This window comes from Nicotiana tabacum, chromosome 3, assembly GCF_000715075.1.
Source record: "Nicotiana tabacum cultivar K326 chromosome 3, ASM71507v2, whole genome shotgun sequence".
Classification (NCBI taxonomy): Eukaryota; Viridiplantae; Streptophyta; class Magnoliopsida; order Solanales; family Solanaceae; genus Nicotiana; species Nicotiana tabacum.
In genome coordinates, this window is record NC_134082.1 from 68673960 (window position 1) to 68696773 (window position 22814).

A 22814-nucleotide genomic window follows, 5' to 3' on the forward strand; every position below is an offset into this window, starting at 1 on the left:
CTGGGGATTGTAATATTTTTTTGTTCTCTTAATATCTTGTGATGAACAACTTCTCCACTATGGAGTAATTTTTCTTAGGATTATTGACGGATATTGTGATTTGACTATTGTTTTGGATTTACTTTCTGTTAGTTGCCTGGATTCGTTGAATGAGTTCCTAGCGGAATTGCAAGGTTAATTGTAGTTTTACTTTAATCAAAAGAGAAGTGTTGCTACAATTTGCATTGTGTTATTTTGTTTGGATTGATTTCACGACTCTCATAAGTAATCGAAAGAGCTTGTAGAGTTATCAATTGACCAATTGAGAAGAATAGTCGAGAGACGTTCTTCGTAAGATCATTCATTCAACATATTCTTGCATGTTTTCACAGCACATATCATTAGGTTGTTTAGCGAACTCTAATTCATTCGGAAGAAGAATTTGAATCGTTAAGACAATCTAATCATCTGTTAAAATCAAAGATTCAATAGAAGTTAAGAGTGAACATAGAACAGAGTTGCCCATAATAATAGTTGATTATATATCTTGTCAAATCCCTTATTCCTCACCTTGATATTCAATTGTTGCTACTTAGTCTCTAAATTTTCATTATTCATTCACAATTGCTAAGGTTAGTTTCTATTCTTAGTTCGGTAAAAACTCAAAATCAAAGGTTTATTTTCTTGAATAGTGTTAAGCCCAAGATTTATTCGAACATTATTTAAACCAATCCCTGTGGAGACGATTAAACTACTATACTATTTTTGACTAGTGAGCCTAAATTTTATACATCGTCTTTGTGCTTGTCACCCATAAACACGACTCTCAAACCCCATAGGGCTACATTGTGGATGCTACTGAATGAGAAGGAAGGATCCTCAATTTATAGAAGTCCAAATCTTTTCCTACCAGAAAAAGGACGAGCCAAATATGCAAGATTTAAAATTTTCTTCTACAAGAAGGAAAACCCAATTATGATAAACATGTTGCCCTTTCCTTCAAGAGATACGAAGGAGAAGGTGGAACTGTGAACGTCAGGCGACTACCTCATTATCTCTTGTGAAATCTGTGCCTAGAAGAGTCAACAGCCGCTACCGTGGCCTGAGATACCTGGATCTGCACACAAGGTGTCGGGGGTAACGTGAGTACACCAACTCAATAAGTAACAAGTCCAAACATTGGACTGAGAGGTAGTGACGAACTAAACCTCAGCAATTTATAACACATTTAAATTATACAGAAAGTAGGCATGTTGGAAATTTAATATTTTTAACTTGACAGTAAAGAAAAGTGCTAATCCGAACAATTTAAGGTATAAAGCTTAGTAAAACTCTACATGTCAATGATAGAAATGCATGAAAAATGCATCGTGTGCTCCCACTCTCAAGTTCTCAACCACTTGGTACCGTATATGGCCATCCGGCCCAGGGAAATCCATCCCAGAATGTATGTATGAACAATGTTGACCTCAAGTCAACCGATACCGAGGAAGGGTAATCCAACCCTGAGGAGAAATCTATCTCCAAGTATCAGTGCTTCGGACAAATCCATGTCCAGGGAAATCCATCCCTCAATAGAATCATCCATTCTCACTAGGGGTGTATAGACTCCGGAGGGGCTCCTTTCAGCCCAAGCGCTATAACAAGCCAATGAAGGCATAATCAATAATTTGTTGGGCGTGCATACCGATCCCATTACTGTCACTCAAATTCAGACTCTCGGCCTCACTCAGTCACAACTCTCCAGTCTCACACACACGGGCTCACAATACCAAGAAACTGGCCCGAAACAATGATATGATGTGCCAAATAACAATATTCGAGACTGAGACATGATATAATATGCATGAACAAGACTGACTACAGAATATCGATGAAGCTAATGATATGATAGCAAGGAAACGACCTCTCGGGTCTCAACAGTATCGGCGAGAAGTCCTAACATGATAATTAGCATGAATTACAACTCATTAACCTATTCACATAATCACTACACGGGTCTCAGCAAGAAAGAGTCACTAAGCGGTGCCATGGAATGATCCAGGCCGCAATTCTCACAGTGCACGCCCACACGCCTGTCACTTGGTATTTGCGTCACCTCAATATTTAATCATAGAACACATAGTTCGGGGTTTCGAACCCTCAAAACCAAGTGTGGAAGCGTTACTTACCTAAAACCCCAAATTTCTAGCCCGCGATGTCGTTGCCTCTCGATTTAGCCTCAAAATACTCTGAATCTAACCAAAATTAGTATAGTATCATCAATATACACAAAAGGAATGAAACCAATACAGAAATTATCAAATTACACCAAAAAACCCGAATTCGGCTAAACCCCGGCCTCCGGGCCCACGTCTCGGAATCCGATAAAAATCACAAAACTAGAAAGCTCATTCGCTCACTAGTCTACCCATATCAAATTCACCAAATATGACGTCAAATGGTCATCCAAATCCCTAAAATCCATTCTCTAAATTTTCTTCCATTTTCCCCAAATTCTCAAATTAAATGATAAAAATCAAGACACAATCATGGAATTTAACCAAATTTGAGTGAAGAACAGTTACCCCAATTACTCCTCTGAAAATCCCCTCCAAAATTGCCTTCTCCTGAGCTCTCTATTGAATTTTGAAAGTTTGGACTCAAACCCTCGTTTTTGAACTTAAACATTCTGCCCAAATGCCTTCCTCTTCGTGAACGCGGTAGCAACGCAAAGCACAAGATGCCTCAGACCAAAATTCTCTCCTTAGCGAACGCAAGGGCCCACTCGCGAACGTGAAGACCACTCAGCTCAACCCTACGTGAACGCGAAAAACTCCCGGCGAACGCGTAGGCTTAATTGCCTGAAGCTCCACATGGTCGTTGACTCTACGCGAACGGGATGCCCAGGTCGCGAACACGTAGCCTTAAACTCATGAACCTTCATGAACGCGGGACCTACATTGAGAATTTGAAGAACAACCCAGCCGCCTCACTCAACATCCCTTCGCGAACGCGAGAGACCTCTCACGAACACGAAGAATGATTTCTCTGCAATAAAATACCAGAAAAATCTACCAACTTCCAAAATCAAGAATTGGTCTGTTAACCACCCGAAACTCACTCGAGACCCTCGAGAACTCAACAAAATATGCCAACACATACCATAACCTCATTCAAACTTAGTCGAGCCTTCGAATCACTAAAAACAACACCAAAATACCAAATCACACTCGGATTCAAGCCTAAGAACTTAGAAACTTCCAAATTCTACAAAAAACGTCAAAACCTGTCAAATCACCTCTGAATGACCTGAAATTTTACACACACATCACAAATGACACTACAGACCTACTCCAATTTTTAGAATTCCATTCCGACCCCGATATCAAGATTGTCATTGCCGACCGGAAACTCTAAATTTTCAATTTCGCCAATTCAAGCCTAATTCTACCACGGACCTCCAAATTACATTCCGAACACGCTCCTAAGTCCAAAATCACCTAAGGGAGCTATCCAAACCATCAAAATTCACATCTGAGACCCTCTATGTATAAGTCAACATCCGGTTGACTTTTCCAACTTAAGCTTCTTAATTATAGACTAAGTGTCTCATTCTACTCCAGGACCACTCCGAACCCAAATCAACCAACACGATACGATGAAATATAGTTGAATAACACATAAAGAAGCAGAAATAAGGGAAATAGGGTTGTAACTCATGAAGTGACCGGTCGGGTCATTACATTTGACCTTTCCTTCAAGAAATAGGAAAACCAAGTATGTTAAAAAAACTAGGACAACACCTAACACTTTGTTGGCAGCACTTCTAGTCGTACTGCTATTCCTAGCTTTTCCGTTAGCATAGCGACATTAATTCTCTGTTCCGCATATAGTGTCCATGCAATCATGGGTATACCTTTGTTGACACTTTCCGCAATTGAATTCCATCCACAATGCGTCAAAAATCCTCCCACCAATGGACGGCTTAAGATCTCCACATGTTCAACCCACACTGGAATTACCTAATGAGAATATTGTCCAAGATTAACAAAAATTAGGCTTTTATTAAAAACATTTTCGTAAAAGCAATATTTGCTCTCTCATAACGAATAATGAGAATGCAATACAAAATTCAAGTAACTTAAGTGAATATGACATGATTTTTGAATTTTTATACTAACCAAATAATGGAAAAATTCTAGTTAAAAAATGCTAGAAGCAGTTTATGGATTTTAAGTGCAGAATTTGGAGAAAGAGGAGTAGAGAGAAGTAGAGAGAACATAATTTGATAATAGAGGCAAAATGAGAATGTATACTAGAGATAAAATGTCTGATGCTTCAGATAGACTTGTTCATCAGTCGGTACCGCATGGTATTTAGATATTTCGGTATTTGGTTTCTTAAAATGTTATACAAATACCATACCTAATTAAATTCGGTATGGTTCGACTTTTCTTCTATCTGTTTCGATTTATTTGGTCTCATAACTTTGATAGTCGTGCTTGAATATTAACTAGTGCATAAATCTATAGACTGTAATACTCTTAAGTAAGGTACTCATAAATATAAAAATAAAAATATTATAACATAGTAAATGAAAAGATGAAAACCAAAAATTCTAAACCTATACGGGAGAAAGATTGAAATATAAGTGTGCAACCAAATAAAAGGGGGGACGGCAAGTGTATTGAAAAAGAAGGTGGTAAAGGTTTTAAAAAAACTATAAAAATAATGGAAAGTAAAATTTAGAACTTTAGAATTTATGTTATAATCAATAATATATATGTTGGGCACATGCCCATGTTGTCCTGTCAAAGGCCCAATGGCCTAATCCTATTCTCTTTTGGTTTCCATTCCCATTCGGAATAGGATTCGATTTTTTATTCCTACGTAGAGTTGGTTTTGGAATTAAGATAAAGCACCACTCATTATCTATAAATAGGACTACCTTGGAGCATTGTTCTATGCTCATTGGTATAAGTCTTTGAAAGACTTAAGCACAAAAGACAGGTTTTTTAGAGAGCTTTCATCAAGAGAGAAGAGAGAAGAAAAAGTGTTTGTTTTGCTATAGATTTTTATTTCGACCAGCCAACTTCAAATCATGTTTTTCGATTTGTCAATTGCTGGATCTAGATAATATTTGGACTGATTTTCGTAACATCTTGGTATTTCACTTGAATGGTGGAGATCGGATTTAGAGGCCCGTAGAATATGATTTCGAGCCTCAAAATGCATCTCTAGTTTTGTGGCTTCTCCTCCTTCTTCAATTGATTTGTTATTGCTATTGTTGTTCATTATTTGGCACATATTGTGTAACCAATTTGGAGAACTTTTGTAACCCTCTTATTATTATAGTGGAGCTTTTTGGACCTTTTTGATCATGTGGTTTTAACTTCGATTTGAAGGGTTTTCCACGTTAAAATTTGGTGTTCTTTATCTTCTTTATTTTCGGGTTTGCCTCTTCCTCAAAATAATAGTGGTATTAGAGCCTTGGTTATTTATTCAAGTTTTTACAGTATGGAGACGAATATGAGCAAGATGGTATATTTAAATGGGATCAATTATAATATTTGGAGAAGCAAGATGAAATATTTGTTGTTCATGAAAAAGATGCATCTACTCATTTTTGCGGCTCATAAACCCAAGAGTATATCTGATGAAGATTGGGATTTCGAGCACCTGCAAGTATGTGGATATATACGATAATGAATTGAAGACAATATTTGCGATCATATTATGAAAGGTACACATGCGAGATCGTTGTGGGAAAACTATAGACTCTTTATGTTTCAAAAACTGGGAACAACAAGTTGTTCCTACTAAAGCAATTGATGACCTTTAATAACAAGGAAGGCAGCCCTATCCTTGATCACATAAATGATTTTTAGAAAATCTTTGATCAGCTGTTTGGCAAAGGAGTTAATTTTGATAATGAGATACAAGGACTTTGGCTTCTAAATACTCTACCTGACTCTTGGAAAACTCTTTGTGTTTTTTAATAAATTCAGCTCCTAGTGATAAAGTGACCATGGAATATGCCAAGATTGGTGTATGGAACGAGGAAATAAGGAGAAAATCTTAGGGTTCGTACTCACAAACAGATATCCTGGTTACAGAAAACCGGGGGAGAGATAGAACAAGAGGTTTGAGGAATAGAGGTAAAAGCAGAAGTAAGTCAAGGTCCAAATACCATAATATTACATGCAACCATTGGGGCAAGAAAGGACGTACCAAAATATTTTTCCACAAGGTGAAACAAGACATTGGAGAAGGAAAGAAAGTTAAAAATAATGAGAACAATGTTGCTGCTATTGTTTGAGATGACCTTCTTTTTGCTTATGATGAAAACGTCATCAATTTGGTATCCCGTGAGATGAGCTGGATAGTTAGATTCTGGAGCTACCTCACATGTCACACCAATAAAAGATTTTTTTTCTCATCTTATGCTCATGTTGACTCTGGAGTATTAAAGATGGGCAATGCCAATGAAGTTAAGGTATTTGGTGTTGGCACAGTTTGTTTGAAAACTAATAATGATTCAACGTTAGTTCTTCAAAATATCAAGCATGATCCAGACTTTCCTTTCAATTTGACTTCTACAGGAAGATTAGACGATGAATGTTACCATAATGCCCTCTTTAATGGCCAATGGAATCTCACCAATGTCTCATTAGTAGTGTCCCGAGGAGTTAAATATTCTCATTTATATGTGACACAGGGCTCTATTCTTAATGACTTCATAAATTTGGTGAAAAGAGACACTTTATAAGAATTGTGGTACAGAAGATTGAGTCATGTGAGCAAGAGGGGGATTACATGTTTGGCTAAGAAAAGTTTGCAGTCTAGAGTGAAACAAGCAATGTTGAAAAGGTGTATCCATTGTTTAGCTGGCAAACAGAAAAGGGTTTCGTTTCATAGCCAGCCTCCTTCAAGAAAGCCCAAATTATTGGAGTTAGTACACTCTGATTTGTGTGGTCCTTTTAAAGTAAAGTCAAAAAGTGGTACACTTTACTTTGTGACCTTCATTGATGATCATTCTCTCAAGCTCTGGGTGTATCCTTTAAAATCCAAAGATCAAACACTCGGCGTGTTTAAGAAGTTTCAGGCCTTAGTTGAGAGACAGATGGGGGAAAAATTAAAATGCATTTGCACTGACAATGGTGGTGAATATTGTGGTCCATTTGATAACTATTGCAGCGAACAAGGAATTCGTAATCAAAAAACTATGCCCAAGATGCCTCAATTGAACGGTTTGGTAGAGAGGATGAATAAGACTCTAGTTGAGAGAGTTAGATTCTTCCTTTCAGAGGCTAAACTTCCAAATACATTTTAGGCAGAAGCACTTAACACTGCTGCATATGTTATCAATTTGTCTCATGTTGTTGCTTTGGATTGGTGATGTCCTAGATAGAGTTTGGTTTGCCAAAGATGTTTCTTATGATCACCTGAGACTTTTTGGCTGTAAATCTTGTGTGCATATTCCTAAATATGAGAGATCGAAAATGGATGCCAAAACTAAGCAGTGCATCTTTATCGGTTATGGTCATGATTAGTTTGGGTATTGTTTTCATGATCCTGTTGACAATAAACTTATTAGAAATCGTGATGCAATATTCTTTGAACACCAGACTATTGAAAATATTGACAAAGATGAGAAGATAGATTCTCATAGTAATGAGAGCTTAGTTGATATTAATCCAGTTTCTATTGCCAAGGAACCTATTGCACATGAAGGAACCCAAGACAATAATGAACATAGTGATCAAAATCAAAATGATCATCATAGTATAGATGTTACGGATGCTCCAGTTTATGAAGTTGTGGTTGATAAGTAACCAATTCCTTCTTGGGTAAGTACTTCGAATGCTCCTAAAACCTCTCTTAGAATATATACAAGGGAAAAGAAAAAATACATGTGATATCATCCCGATGAGTATGTACTTTTGACTCTCATGGGAGAACCTGAGAGTATGATGAAGACATGCAAGATACTTACAAAGATCAATGGATAGAAGCCATGGAAGATGAGATGACGTCACTCCATGAGAGTAGCACATATGAGTTAGTGAAATTGCTTAAAGGTAAAAGAGCATTATCTAACAAATGGATATTCATAATAAAGAAAGATAACCATACCTTTATGCCTAGGTACAAGGCGAGGTAAGATGCTAAAGGTTTTGGGCAGAAGAAAGGAGTTGACTTTGATAAAATTTTCTCCCATGTTGTGAAGATGTCTTCTATTCGTGTAGTTCTAGGCTTAGCCGCGAGTCTAGATTTAGAGGTTGAGCATATGGATGTCAAGACTACTTTTCTTCATGGTGATTCAGATGGGGAGATTTATATGGAGAAACCTGAGGACTTCGTAGTTAAGCTTGTAGATAAGCATGCGTTTTGTAGAAAATTGACAGGCATAAAGCATGTCAATAGTTCTTATACTTGGAGACACATTTGACCCCTTGGCTGGAAGAGGCGTTTATTGGGAACATTCCCATGTTGTCCATCCAAAAGCCCAATGGTCTAATATTATTCTCTTTTGGTTTCTATACCTATTCGAAATTGGAATCGGTGTTTTATTCCTATGTAGAGTTAGTTTTAGCTTTAAGAGAAAGCATCACTCATTATTTATAAATAGGGAAACCTTGGAGAATTGTTCTATGCTCATTGGTATAAGTCTTTGAATTACCTAAGTACATAAGAGTGATTTTTGAGAGAGCTTTCATCAAGAGAGAAGAGAGAAGAAAAAGTGTTTGTTTTGCTGCAGATTTTTATTCCGACCAGCCAACTTCAAACTACATTTTCCGATCATGAACCTTTGAATTGGGCTAAAATTTGGACTGTCTTTTTTTAACATCTTGATCTTTGATGTGAACGGTGGAGATTGGATTTGAAGGCCCGTAGCATCTGATTTTGAGCCCCAAACAGCAACTCCAGTTTTTTGACTTCTTTTCCTTCATCAATTGATTTGTTATTGCTATTGTTGCTTTGTGTTTGGAACTTGTTGTGTAGACAATTCAGAGAATTTTTGTAACCCTCTAATTTACACTATTTTGATATCTTCGGCTCGTGTACTCTGCTTTTCTTATCAATGAAACTATTGGAAAAATGGGCACCTTGACAACTGCACGTAATTGTTCATTTTCTCTAAACGCTTGAATTGATAAAGGTTCAAATTCATCCCAAGTATTCATCAAAACACCATCGAAATACATATATTCTATGCCTTGGATCATCCAATCATGGTACTGTTGATCATTTCGATCCAACATGGGATCTACCACGTCTTTGGGTTGAAATGGTGTACAACGTGGAATTACCAACATTCTTTTAAGACCAACGTATTGGCACTGAATTTCTTTGTCAAAGATTTGATTGTAAACAATTAGTAGTGGACCACGCATTGCTAGTATGGTACACGTACTTTGGAATATTGAACTCATTGGCTATGAATAGGGCGCTAGTACTGAAAAGATCGATGATTAGAGCGTCGAGAGAATGGTTCAAGTTGGAAATGGCTGAGCGGACCCCTAGTATAGTTCAAGTTCGAATGGTCGAGCGGGCCCCTGGCATAGTTCAAGTTGGAAATGGCCGAGCAGACCTCTCGCAAGGATTCGCGGACAGTTATTTAGAGCTAAGGGAACACCTTCGTGGTGGAGTCAATTAACCCAGATACATCTAGTGAAGGAATGGGAATTAAATCAATTGGTGCCATTTTACCATCAGAATTAGGGCCTTTGAGAATGTGTCTTGACCGGTCAAGCTAGTGTTGACGGCGAATACAGTGACTTTAATGTTATGCTTGTGTACGGGAAAATTGGGGGTAATATTTACCCTGATTGCGTGATGAAAAAATGAGACGTGAACACCGATCCGCGAGATTATAACCGGGGCTAGAGACTGGGAAGGATGAACCATATATACGACATATGACATAGTAAAATGATACATCCCGGATCGAGTATGAATTCTAGACCTTGGGAGACGCAACGTACGGTTATGCACGACTGATAGGGGGCCGCAATACTCGTCCTCAACCGGATATCACGGCGCGAATCTTGCTCGATGTCGATGATGGATCAACGATTACCAGAAAAAGAAGATTTTTACCTTTTTTAAACTTATTTTAGGATTGAAATCTCCTACTATATAAAAGAATTTTTTTTGTAACACACATTGTATCACGCGATTCTAGGGAATAAAAGTTTATTTTTACCTTGTAGCTATTGTCAAGAATTTTCCTCACTTATTATGTTCTTCATTCGTGATTGGGCTCGAACCGAGGGTCCAATCGAGGACGAGGTCATTGCTCAACCTAAGTTCAGGTTTGTCCATAATATTACAATTGGTTTGATCTTTTATTTTATTTATAATTAATTTATCTATAATTCTTAATTATTCGTATTAAATTAAATCACATATCCTTAAAATCGCATATAAAGTTTATTGTTACCTAATTTTGGGGTAAATAGTTTGGTGCCCACTATGGGGCTAAGGATAATAGTGGCGATTTAATACGAATCTCTATAATACACCCTATTTTACGCTTGTTCTTTAAAATTTTAATTTCAGGTCACCCTAAAAAGGTCAAACTCTTAGTCTACTCGCTTGAACGTTGACGCTGAGTCTAGATATCATGGCAAAAGTAGTAATTTGTTGCCCAGCAATGATGTGTTTCCTGCCTATCCCAACGATGTCCCAGTTGTCGACCCATTCGATGCTAACTCGTAGGTGGCCATCAACATCAATTTGCCAACTGATCTCGAAAATAGTGTTCGCGGGGAACCATGACCAACAGCTCAAGAAGCACCCCAAAGGTGAAGGTGATGGATTAAGCCTCCAACTGATTTTCAAAATTCTTCAAGCTCAACAAGCGGCAATAGCACAGCTGCAGAATCAAATCCACACCCCCAACAGGTCCCCGAGTTAATGAAAATACTCGAAGCGTTAATGAAACGGGTGGAGTCAGGTGAGAAAAGATTGAGGATAATGACAAAAAGGTAGAAACATAAAACTCCAAGGTCAATAAGACCCCAGGAGTACCCCTGATATTGAAGGGACCGGACTCCAAAAAATTTATCCAGAAGCCTTTTCCTCCGAGTGCGGCACCTAAGCCGATCCCAAAGAGGTTTCGTATGCCCCATATCCCCAAATCTAATGGGACCACCGATCCAAATGAGCATGTGACATCCTACACACGCGCAATCAAGGGGAACGATTTGGAAGATGATGAGATCAAGTCGGTGTTGCTAAAGAAGTTAGGAGAGACTTTGTCCAAGGGAGCAATGATATGGTATCACAACCTTCCCCAAAATTTCATTGACTCACTTGTTATGCTTTCAGATGCTTTCGTAAAGGCCCATGCCAGGGCCGTCAAGGTCGTAACCAAAAAGTCAGATCTTTTTAAGGTCAAACAGAGGGATAACGAGACGCTCAAGGTGTTTGTATCAAGGTTCCAGTTGGAACTGATGGACCTACCATCGATTGCAGATGATTGGACCATTCAGGCATTCACACAAGGTCTTAACTCCCAAAGTTCTTTGGCCTCTCAATAGATAAAACAAAATTTGGTAGAGTACCTGGCAATAACTTGGGTCGACATCCACAATGCGTACCAGTCGAAGATCAGGGTCGAGGACAACCAACTTGGGGCCCCTTATGGATTTGTTTACCCCATCAGTGTTGATGATAGATCTAAGAGAATAATTGATCAAGAGCCCAGACTGGTCCTAGATCGGTATCAACCATACAGTGCAGGCCGAAGGGGAAATGGATCCGAGTGTCACCTCGCAAGAAACGATAATAAAAGTGATTGAGGGCCCGGTGGCCGAAATCTGATGAGAAAGAATGGTTTCAATAGGCTTCTCAAGGGTAAGGAAGCACCGAGATTGTCGGAGTACAACTTTAACGTGGACGCTGCCAACATCATGTCAGCCATAGGGCACATAAAAGAGACCAAATTGCCCCGACCATTATAGTCCGATCCTATCTAAAGATATACTAATTTTATATGTATATATCACTGCACTCACGGTCACAGGACCGAAGATTGCTGATAGTTAAGGGAAGAAGTTGCCTGGTTATTCAACAATGGGCACCTCCAAGAATTTCTAAGTGAGCACGCCAAAAATCACTTCAAGAACTGGGATGCCAATAAATAGGTCCAACAAGAGGTGCCTCAGCACGTGATCAACATGATCGTCGGAAGAGTGGATGTTCCCCAATGACCACAAAGGAAAAATGCACCCGAGACTATGTCCCACAGGGAGCAATTTCATTCAACAATGTAGATGCCGAGGGCATCGTACAGCCACACAACGATGCATTGGTAATATCGGTATGTATCAATAAATCTCGAGTTAAATGTGTGTTGACTGATCCAGGTAGCTTGGCCAACATCATCAAATCAAGGGTGATAGAGCAATTGGGTAATAGCAGTCCGGGTATTGAACGGATTTAACATGGCGTGTGAGACCACAAAAGGAAAGATAACATTGCCAGTAAACACTACTGGGACAATCCAAGATACGAAGTTCTACGTGATCGAAGTGAATATGATGTACAACGCTCTATTCGGAAGGCCATGGGTCCACAACATGAGGGTCGTACCCTCGACCTTGCACCAGGCACTGAAATTTCCTACACCGGGGGGAGTCAAAACGGTCTACGAAAAATAGTCGGTGGTAAGGGAGATATTTGTTATCAATGAGGTAATCCCGGTGCCCACGGTTTCAACATCAAGGAACATAGAGCCAACCAAAAAGGAAGAGATTTAATATCAATCACTGATAGTAGCCTCAGCCGAACCGGTGAAACAGGAAGAACAAATAGCAGACTATGAGGACGATTATGGCATCCCGAGATCATTTATAGCTCCTAATGACATTGACTCCACCAAATCAAAGGTTGAAGAGTTGTAGCAAGTCATATTAATCGAGCATTTACTGGATCAAAAGGTATACCTGAGCACGGGGTTAATCTCTGAGTTCAGGAAAATACTTATTGATTTTCTTAAAGCTAACACCGATTATTTCACTTGGTCCCATCTTGACATGATAGGGATCCCATCGGAGGTAACCACTCACAAGCTGAGTTTGGACACAAAGGTCTATCTGGTTAAGCAGAAAAAGAGACCGCAATCCGAGATCAAACATGCGTTCATCAAGGATGAGGTATCCAATTTATAAAAATAGGATCCATCCAGAAAGTTAAACACCTGGATTGGTTACCTAAAGTAGTGGTAGTACCTAAAAAAGGAAAATAAACTGAGGATGTGTGTGGAGTATAAAGACCTAAACAAAGCATGTCTTAAGGATTCCTTCCTTTTACCTAACATCAATCCAATGATCAACACTATGGCCGGTCACGAGATACTCAATTTTTTTTCGATGCCTAATCCAGTACAACCAAATTCGAGTGGACCCAGACGACCAAGAAAAGACTTTTTTGATAACCAAATTCGGCAGCTACTACTATAATGTAATGTCATTTGGATTAAAGAACGTCGGTTCCACCTACCAATGCCTAGTAAATTGGATGTTTGAGGAAGAAATAGGGAAATCAATGGAAGTTTGTATTGGCGATATGTTGGTCAAGTCCCTGCGAGCAGAGGACCATTTGAAACATTTGCAGGAAACCTTCAACATATTAAGGAAATATAACATGAAGCTAAACACGGAGAAGTGTGCGTTCAGGGTCGGATTGGGAGAATTCCTCGGATTCATGGTATCCAATCGGGGGATAGAAATCAACCCCGACAAAATAAACCCATAGAGGGTATCACCATAGTGGACAACATCAAGGCGGTTCAAATACTGATCCGACATATAGCCACTTTGGGTCGGTTCTTCTCAAGGTCCTTGGACAAGAGCCACCGATTCTTCTCACTATTGAAGAAGAAGAAGAATAATTTTTCTTGGACTTTGGAATGCTAACAAGCTTTGGAAGAACTCAAACGGTTCCTGTCGAGTCCCCCTATTGCACACTCCGAAGGCAGACGAACAGTTATACCTCTACTTGGCGGTTTTCGAGATAGCGGTAAGTTGTGTCTTGGTCCGGGAGGAAGAAGGTATGCAATTTCCTATTTACTATGTCAGTAGAATTATATGGGATACCGAGTCAAGATACCCTAACATGGAAAAGTTAGCACTCGCTTTGCTAAGCGCTTATAGAAAGCTAAAGTCGTACTTTCAATGCCACCTTATATGTGTCATAACCACTTACCCGCTAAGGAATATCATGCATAAGCCCGAGCTCTCGGGCTGGTTGGCCAAATGAGCCATGGAGATCAACGGGTACGATATCAAGTACCGACCCCGAACTGCCATTAAATCTCAGATTTTGGCAGACTTCGTGGCCGACTTTACATCGGCCTTAATACCTGAAGTCAAAAAGGAATTACTACTCACCTCGGGGACTAATTCGGGAATCTAGACCCTATTCATGTATGGTGCCTCCAACGCGAAAGGGTCTGGGATCGGTATCGTGTTAAAACTTCCTACCAGAAGTGTAATTAGGCAGTCTATTAGAACTATGCAATTCATTGCCAATGAATCCAAGTATGAGGCTATGATTTCAGGTCTAGAACTAGCTAAGAGTCTTGGGGCCAAAATGATCGAAGCCAAATACGACTCCCTCCTTATCGTAAATCAAGTCAACAGAATGTTCTAGGTAAAAGAAGAACGGATGCGGAGGTACTTGGACAAATTGCAGGTGACCCTGCACCAATTCAAGGAGTGGACTCTGTAGCATGTACCCTAAGATCAAAATAGTGAGGCCGATGCACTAGCCAACTTAGGGTCGTCTGTCGACTCCGATGAATTCAGCTCGGAGGCAGTAGTACAACTGATGAACTCGATGGTAGAAGAAGGTCACGCTGAAGTAAACTCGACAAGTGTAACTTGGGATTGGAGAAACAAATGCATAGACTACTTGAAGACAGAAAAATTGCCTTCGAATCCCAAGGAATCGAGAGCCCTACGCACCAAGGTTGTCAGGTTTTGCTTAGTCGAAGGGGAATTGTTCAGGAGATCCTTCTTCGATCCAATGGCCAAATGCTTAGGGTTGGGAGAGACTGAATATGCCATAAGAAAAGGTTCTGAGGGCATTTGCGGGAGCCAATCGGGGGCTAGATCCTTAGTTTGGAAGCTAATTAGAGCCAGCTACTACTAGACTGAAAGGGAGAAGGATGCGAAAGACTTCGTACGGAAATGCGATGAGTGCCAGAAACATGCCCTGATGATCCATCAACCGAGAGAAATGCTCCACTCGGTCTTGTCTCCGTGGCCATTTATGAAGTGGGAAATGGACATCGTCAGTCCCCTGCCATGTGCACCTGGTAAGGCTTAATCAATATTATTTATGGCCGATTTATTTTTCCAAATGGGTTGAGGCTCGGGATTCGAGAAGGTCCGAGAGAAAGAAGTCATTAACTTCATCTAGGATCACATAATATGTCGATTTGGAATACAAGCTGTCGACACCCCTTTTTCTAAGGCGAAATCGGGTTTTACGACATTATGGACAAAACAACTCTTATTCCTTTTTGAGGAATCGGGTTATGGAATTTGAAGAGTCGCCACCTAATGTATAGTGCATTAGGACACTTTTAAAGAAAAGAAGAAGATTTTTGAAAGAGAAACCAGAGTTCGGGTAAGGGCTTGAGATTATCTCGAGGGGAAGGTGTTAGACACCCCTCAATATCCACTAGTGTGGTTCCCGGCTGTACTTAGTTGTGACTTTAAGAAGAGTAGAAGTAACAGACAATGTTTGCACATAAGGAATACAAATAAGTTGAAAGTTTTGAAAGAAAAGAGAGAGAAAAAAGAAGACATAAGTGGTTTTGGAAAGAAAAGATTGATTGAAGAAAACATTACTTTTAAGAATACATCATATCGTATAAATAAAGAAAAAGGTCCTAGGTTTAAATACAATATGGATCACCTTGGTGCAATACCCAGCAATCATTCTCATACGAGATATTAGCGCACCGGTCATCATATCCATATTCTACCCTTCCCACCCTGTTAAGGTATTAAACGCGATTAGTCTCGTTTACTTATTGCATTCTAATACCCGTCCTAACCTATCAGTCCTGGGGTTTTAGGACTTCTAATCCTAGCGGGAGGAGGAAGGGAAGTATAGGCATATATGGAGTTGCAAAAGGATAAAATACTAGGGCGTCAATCAAAACAAATAGCAAATGAATAGGGAATGAAACAAACACACAAAAGGCTCATATAATCCCCATAAATCACATAGTAACTAGTTTAGCATGTCTTGCGTGTACTGATTTGGTCTTTAAAAAATTAAACAGCGGACAGATTGGTTCAACACGTAGATTTGGATAAAAAGTCTACATTAGGCAGCCCGGATCCAATTGTCAGCAGTTGAGGTATTTTAAACAAGTTACCGATTAAGCACCTAATGCAGAAGAGTTTAAGACAGAAGCTTGAAAATTGTAGGAATTCAGAGATGACTTGAAAAATCAGCAGAATTTTCTAAGTAGAAGTGCGGTGAAATTGTAAAGTAGAGTTTTCAGAAGTAAGAATGCTTTTAAAAGAAGAGTGAGTTTGAAACCTGTTTTGAAAGAGAGCTTCATGAGACGAATAAAAATACAGGCAGAGAGTTGAAAATGTTTCAAAAAAAAAGAAAATGCAAGTTTAGGAAAATTGCAGACAAGTTTGGACGAGCTTTGTTTGAAAACGCTGAAGCCAATGGCCTGGTTATCACTTACGCAGATTTAGGCGAGTCTGAAACCCTATAGGCAGGATATCTATACCTTGATTTTTAAGACTCGTTACTGTTTTTAAACGTTAAGGAAATGAGTATTTGATTACCTTACGGTTTGCCTAACGTTTCATGCATTCCCTATAGGCATGATTTCTATATGCAATTAGTTGATTAGTATGTCCTATAGGCATGATTTCTATATGCAATTAGTTGATTAGTAGGTCCTATAGGCAGGATTTCTAATGATTTGCAACATGGTTGAACATTAAATCCTATAAACATGATTTCTAAATGATTGAATGAAAAAGAATGTGAAATTTATAGACATGATCTCTAGATGATTTAAAGAGTGAATCTATAGGCATGATATCTAAGTGATTAAAACAGCATTGGTCCTATAGGCATGGTATCTACCCTTTAGCAATAAAGTAAACTCCTCCCACACCCTTTACTAATATTCCCCAAGTTCTTTTTACAAAAATATTACAGAACCAGAAGAAAGAAAGGAAAATAATTAAAAATACATCACAGCCTACAGCCGGATCCGAGTAGCCTAATTCAATCTTAATATCCAATAACATGTGTTTCACCAACCTGGATTCCATATTTCCAAGGTCTTCTCTTACCCAAAGTGTTTCAAAGTTCCAAGGAGACTCGAGGACTCCAGGCAGTGCTTACACTCTGGATAACAATTATTGTAACAGAATGGTGCAGTGTGGAATAGCTAGCCCTCAGGCATCCAAGTTCAGAGGGAGCTCGAGGGTCCCAAAGCATGGCTTACCAAAGGGGGGCAGAACTTAGAAACTAGGAATAAGTGCAAAGTGAGAGAGGGATTAAGGATCCATAGCAGAGGGTGGTCATACCCAGCCATGAGTATAGACTGGCACACCCCTGACCCTCTGCTTGGTTCAAGCAAATAAAGAGCAGACTTTAGAAGTCAAACTTGGGTCTGGATGGTGATTAGGACACCACCAGACCTAAGTTAAGGCTCAGCACATAAGGGGTAAAGGGAATGGGGAACTGACTTGAGTAGAGGTTCAAGAGAACCTGATTCTAAGTCATGAGTGGCAATAATATAATACCAACATGACTCAGAATTACTCACACATAAGAGGGGGAAAGAGGGAAAGGGACTTACATAGAAAAGCATATACATAACCATTAGGGAAAGACAAGAGAGCATAACAGACTGAAGATGCAAGGACATAAAATAAAGAGTAGAACATGCTATGATACAGTTACAGAACATAAACATATAGTGACGGATGTGTAGAAGAGGAGAAGTAAATACATAGTTGGAGGGTAATATTTAAACCAGAAGGACATACCAGTTGCAATCTCAGAACAGCAAGACAAACAACAGCAAGTAAATAGCCAGAAAGTTAACAGGAGCAACTCAAAAACTTCAGTAAGCACTTAAGAGTTCAGAGGAACCCCAGAATATTTTCGCAGTAATGAGAAGAGGAGCAGGGTGCTCAGTAGAGAAAGCAATAGTAGAGAAAAGCAGTAGTAGAGAAAGTAGTATACTTTTTTTAAGAAAGAGGTGTCTGTGTATTTTTGAACTCTATTGTTCGTGTGTTTAAAGAAAAAAAAGCAGGGTATTTATAGTTTAAAAAATCAGGCAAGTAAGCAAGGCAAAGAATAATTCAGTATCAATTAGAATCAATCAGGAGAAGGGGATTCCTTTAATTAAGGAGTCCAAATTTGAACGGTAAAAGGGCAGAGTTTTATTTAAGGAAAGAAAATCAAGTAACACATTGGGCAATGAAGGGTAAATACATAAGGGAAGTTTAAAAATACACGGTTAGGTAAATAAGGTAAGAAGTAAATCAACTAGTACATAGTAAATCAAGGAATCAAGTATTCGAAATCAATAATGAACCAAGTCAGAAAAAGGTCCAAATTAGACAAAGAAAAAATCAAACAAGCTCACATAATGGTAGTCTGAAATCAATCCCCAAAATTAGGGTTATTTCGAGAGGGAAAGGTCTGACTATAAAGAGTGCATAGCTTTAAACATGCGAGGCTGGAATTAAACAAACAGAGTGGTCATGCAATCAAGAGTAGAAGAACATAGCTAGAAGAGAGTGTCAGATAGCATGAGAGAAATTAGAAGGTCTTGCAAAGCTTAGCAAGAATCAGAGAACATGAGACGAATTTAGAAATTAGGGTTTTTGAAATCAAACTAGTTTAGACACAGGAAGCAAAATAATCTCACACAAGTGTTTTGAAAACCCCCAAAATCTAGGGTTTCCTCCATAGATTAAATGTAAAGACGAAAGCGTAGAAAATCAGGCAAAGTAAACTCAGAAAATCCAAGGAACATAAACATTTCATGGAATCATAATGAAAGAAAACACAATAAAAGAAATTATAAGAAAACGTTAGGAGGAAACATAGTAGAAGAAAACACATAGGAATCACAGTAGAAACACATAGGAGTTACAATAGAACAAATAAAATCAAAGAAAAGCTAAGTCGGAGAAGATGAACAGTTTTTGAAAGCAAGGCTTTGAGAGGGACTTAAGAAATCGTTTGAAAACCCTAAAATAAACACGGATCTGGAGCAGATATAGAGAAAATAGGAAAACCTCGAAAGGCTAGGGTTTCAGAAGAACCCTAGCAGTGAGAAAGGCCTGGAAAAGGGTCTGCTTTGAGTCGAATGAGTCAGGGATGGACTCATAGGGCTAGGATACGCCGGAGCCAAACCGGAGATGGCCGCAGAACAAGAATCGGCGGAGGTCTGAGCATGAGCCTTCAAGGTCAGACCTTGAATCTTCAAGTAATAGGGGTATAAGGACACATGGAGGTTATTATAGGTTACTCGGGGCTTGGGGTGCCATTGATTCCGGTGAAACAAGGTGGAAACCGGCGGGATGGGGGCTAGGGTTTCGGAGAGGGTTAGAGAGGATTTAGGAGATGAAGGGATTTTAGGGCGGCCGTTTTTGAGAGAATGAACTAGGGTTAGGGGTGTTGTGAAATTAGAAAAGGTAAGGATAGTTTGTGGCCTTTGATCACAGAGATCAACGGCCTGGATTAAAAGAAATCCGGGCGGGTTTAAGTAATGGGTTAGGGGCCGGTAAAAAATGGAATTGGGTCATCGATTTGGGATGGACTTGGCGTCAGAATTGGGATGCCCAAATAGGCTATGATTGAAAGTAATTGAGGCCATAATTGAAATAGCCAGTTTTTCCCTTTTGATTTTATAAAAATAGTGAAAGATGTTTAAAATCAAATTAAAAACACTGAGTTAATAAATAATATGTAATATTAATTTTAAAAATATTGGGATTGATTTTGTAATAAAAAATGCTATCAAATCTGAAAGTGGGCTAAAATTGCAATTATATGCAATTTAGTTGAAAAATATCAAATGGACTTGGAAAAATATGCAAAAATCATGCCGAATATATTTTGATGTAAATATGAGAATGAAATAAATTATCCTCCAAAATGGCAAGCTTTGAGAATAATTATGGGATTTTATGGTGTAAAAATAGGCCATAAATTGGTTTAAAATCGTTGAAAATGCCAAAACCCTTTGGGGTGCTTATACATGCACATATATGTCATTTTGAACATATTTTGGGTACAAAAATACCTAGGGAAAAATTGGTTATCAACAGCTGTCCCTCTTTACCCGAGGAGGATGAAAGAGTTGTCGGATAAAGATAAGATGGCCAATTGAAAAGAATTTTGACCGGAAGCGGCAATTGAAAAGAATTTTGACCGAGATCTGGTTTTTGAGCCGCCTACAAATCCCTGGTCTTATAGAAATCAGGCCACATGTAGTTCAGGAACCATCGACGGAGTGTGTCGATGGAGATTCGAAAAGATGGACGCGATGGTCTAGTTTGAGAAAGGTTTTTGGAGTCGAACAGGTTGCGGAGAACCGGAGCGGGATCGCTCCTGCTGAGACAGCCATTTTGCTAGCAGGTATACCTGCAAGTAAACAATGTGGCGTATATTGTGCATAATTTAAACATGATGCAAGTTCCCGTTGGACCATGAATGATGTCTTCGGACGGTTAAGATGGCGTCCTCGGACTATGATGTCCTGGCCATGAAGAGCATAAAAATAAAGATTCGCAGGCCATGAAATGGTGTTCTTGAGCTATGCAGATGGTGCCTCCGAACTATGACGCCTTTGAATAAGTTGACGATCTTTCAGCCCATGAAAAGGTGGCAATCTTTCAGCCAAATGAATGCAAAGGGTGGCGATGTTTTAGCCGAATGAATGCGAAGGGTGGCAATCTTTCAGCCAAAGTGTGAATTTAAAATTCAGGTGGCGATATTTCAGCCGATGCAGGTGGAGACAGAGCTTAGTCTCGGAAGGCAGGTAAGTAGCCTTATGCAGGATGGAGGTAGAGCTTAACCTCGAAAGGCAGAAGATAGCCTTATGCAAAAATGCAGATGGAGACAGAGCTTAGTCTCGAAAGGCAGATAAGTAGCCTTATGCAGGATAGAGGTAGAGCTTAACCTTGGAAGACAGAAAAGTAGCCTTATGAAAAATGCAGATGGAGACAGTGCTTAGTCACGAAAGGCAAATAAGTAGCCTCATGCAGGATGGAGGTAGAGCTTAACCTCGGAAGGCAGAGAGTAGCCTTATGCAGAAATGCAAATGGAGACAGAGCTTAGTCTCGAAAGGCAGAAGATAACCTTATGTAGGATGGAGGTAGTGCTTAACCTCAGAAGGCAGAGAGTAGCCTTATGTAAAATTCAGATGGAGACAGAGCTTAGTCTCGAAAGGCAGAAAGTAGCCTTATGCAGTGCAGGAATGTAAAGGAGAAAATAGTAGTAATTTTCTTAGCAGATAGGCGGTTGCGATATCATGACTGCTGGGGAATGTTGGGTGTAGATAGTAGACCTTTGTGAGTTGAGTGATTGTTTCGAGGGTTTCGACTTTGAAGAGTGAATGCATTTTGCATTGCGATCTGAGTTCCTGCATCCAAAGAAATCGTGAGTTCTGTAGAGGGGGAAGGTTAGTTCGTATCCCTTGGCTCCTGACGTTACGTATCATTGGGGTAGCATTGCTAAACGACGGTGATGCAAATGATGATTCAGTGAATGTATTGTAAGTATATATGTTTTGAAAAATAAATGATTTTATTTTGGATGAACCAACAACTGCAACGTGGTTCAAGACACGACAACCTTGCTTGCTCCGAAATTTTGAGGGTCCTCCTCAAAATTCTGCCCCAGTTCACTGGGCTGGCGCTGCTGACGGCTGTGCTGAATAACTGAAAGCGGATTGATTCCAGAATTTTGAGGGTCCTCCTCAAAATTCTGCCCCAATTCACTAGGTTGGCGCTGCTGATGGTTGTGCTGAATAACTGAAAGCGGATCGACTCCAGAATTTTGAGGGTCCTCCTCAAAATTCTGCCCCAGTTTACTGGGTTGATGTTGATGCGAAAGCCGACAAACTGACTTCGGAATTTTGAGGATCCTCCTCAAAATTCTACCCCAGTTCCAATAGCGGGGAAAATGGAATTTTTATTAAAATGTGACCGAACCCATAGGGCTGCCTATGTATCCCCTCTTAAACGGGAATCAGGTCAGGCGTAGTTCAAATTACATCATAAAGAAAAGCATACGATCAAATGTAGTATCTCTTTACTGCGTCTGAGTTGATCGGCTTCGGCCAGACTTCTCCGTCCATTTCTGCAAGAATAAGGGCTCCTCCGGTTAGAACTCAGTGAACCATGTATGGACCCTGCCAATTGGGAGAGAATTTCCCTTTGGCTTCGTCTTGATGTGGAAATATCTTCTTCAACACCAGCTGTCCTGGTGTAAACTTCCTTGGTTTAACTCTCTTGTTGAAGGCTCTGGACATTCTATTCTAGTATAACTGACCGTGACAGACTGCATTCATCCTCTTTCCATCTATGAGGGTTAACTGCTCGTAGCGACCTTTTACCCATTCTGCGTCATCTAACTCGGCTTCTTGTATGATCCTTAATGATGGAATTTCTACCTCAGCGGGAATGACCGCCTCTGTACCATAAACCAGCATGTAGGGAGTTGCCCCGGTTGATGTGCGGACTGTGGTACGATAACCCAATAAGGCGAATGACAACTTCTCATGCCATTGTTTGTGCCTCTCGATCATCTTCCTTAGTATCTTCTTG

The 22814-nt window shown here is 39.6% G+C and overlaps 1 pseudogene; it reads right to left on the reverse strand.

Annotated features, from left to right (window-relative positions):
• Positions 1-8993: 8993 nt before the first annotated feature.
• LOC142176425 (anthocyanidin 3-O-glucosyltransferase 5-like) lies at positions 8994-9670 on the reverse strand (annotated as a pseudogene).
• Positions 9671-22814: the final 13144 nt, after the last annotated feature.